We start from the raw sequence: 1243 nt of genomic DNA on the forward strand, positions 1-1243 counted from the left end.
GCCTGTAATCCCAGCTACTTGTGAGGCTGAGGCAGGAGAATCCCCTGCACCTGGGAGGTAGAGGCTGAAATGAGCCAAGATTGCGCCACTGCACTCCAGGCTGGGTGATAGAGTGAGACTCTGTCTCAAAAATTAATAATAATAAATAAGTAATAAATAAATCCCACACACACCAGGGCCATGATAGTTCTGGAAAAACCCATATTTGGTGTAAAAATGGGTAGCACCACAGTTCTGAGAAACCTCCACCTCTTCCCAAGAATCTTCATGAATATTCCCCTCCTTGGTTAAAGAAACCTAAAAGAGCCGGGCACGGTGGCTCACGCCTGTAATCCCAGCACTTTGGGAGGCTGAGGTGGGCGGATCACCTGAAGTCAGGAGTTCGAGACCAGCCTGGCCAACATGGTGAAATCTTGTCTCTACTAAAAATACAAAAATTATGCAGGCATGGTGGTGCATGCCTGTAATCCCAGCTACTCAGGAGGCTGAGCCAGGAGAATCGTTTTAACCCGGGAGGCAGAGGTTGCAGTGAGCCAAAATCGCGCCACTGCACTCCAGCCTTGGCGGCAGGGCGAGATTCCGTCTCAAAAAAAAAAAAAAAAGAAACCCAAAAGGTAGAAACCCCAAGTCCCAAGTCCCATCGGACTCTGTCTCGAGTCTGCCCGCACTCCCCTTTCTTGTATATTTTTCGCTTTACCATAAATCTTTGTATTTTCATCATTTTCTGACTCACTCTTGAATTCCTTCTCCAGATGGTGTCAAGAGCCCGGATACCGACTGGGGTTGAGGTCCCGCCAGTCTCCGTCTTAAAAAAAAAAAAAAATACAGTTTAGGGGCCATGCAGCCTCTGTCTCCAGGAGTCTGAACAGCCCCAAATTACTCCTGGAAGTAACTTCACTATTGTAAAACCTAAGATCGGGGCTTGGGAAATTTTTCAGACCCTGCGCTTGATGGATGGATCAGCTGACACCACCCAGACGAGTAATCTGGCTCAGCCAGCTCTGCCACCCCACCCAGAAGCAGAAGACAGCAGAAAAACTCATTTTGATCCCCTGATTCCATCTCCAACCTGACCAATCAGCACACCCCACTTCCCAAGCCCTACCTGCCAACTCATCTTTAAAAACCCTGATCCCTAAATGCTCCAAGAGACTAATTTCAGTCACAGTAAAACTCCGGTCTCCTGCACAGCCAGCTCTGCATGAATTACTCTTTCTCCATTGCAATTCCCGTTTTTTTTTTT

At 47.7% G+C, this 1243-nt stretch overlaps 1 long non-coding RNA gene across 1 annotated transcript in view; it reads right to left on the minus strand.

Annotated features, from left to right (window-relative positions):
- The window catches only part of LOC105502301, a 1243-nt gene extending 724 nt beyond the window's left edge, over positions 1–519 (minus strand). Inside the window, exon 1 of the long non-coding RNA XR_001000319.1 lies at positions 394–519. This is a non-coding gene — a long non-coding RNA (uncharacterized LOC105502301). The remainder of the gene's footprint in view (positions 1–393) is intronic.
- Positions 520–1243: the final 724 nt, after the last annotated feature.

The sequence above is a fragment of the Colobus angolensis genome, unplaced genomic scaffold, assembly GCF_000951035.1.
Source record: "Colobus angolensis palliatus isolate OR3802 unplaced genomic scaffold, Cang.pa_1.0 Scaffold79, whole genome shotgun sequence".
In the NCBI taxonomy this organism is placed as follows: domain Eukaryota; kingdom Metazoa; phylum Chordata; class Mammalia; order Primates; family Cercopithecidae; genus Colobus; species Colobus angolensis.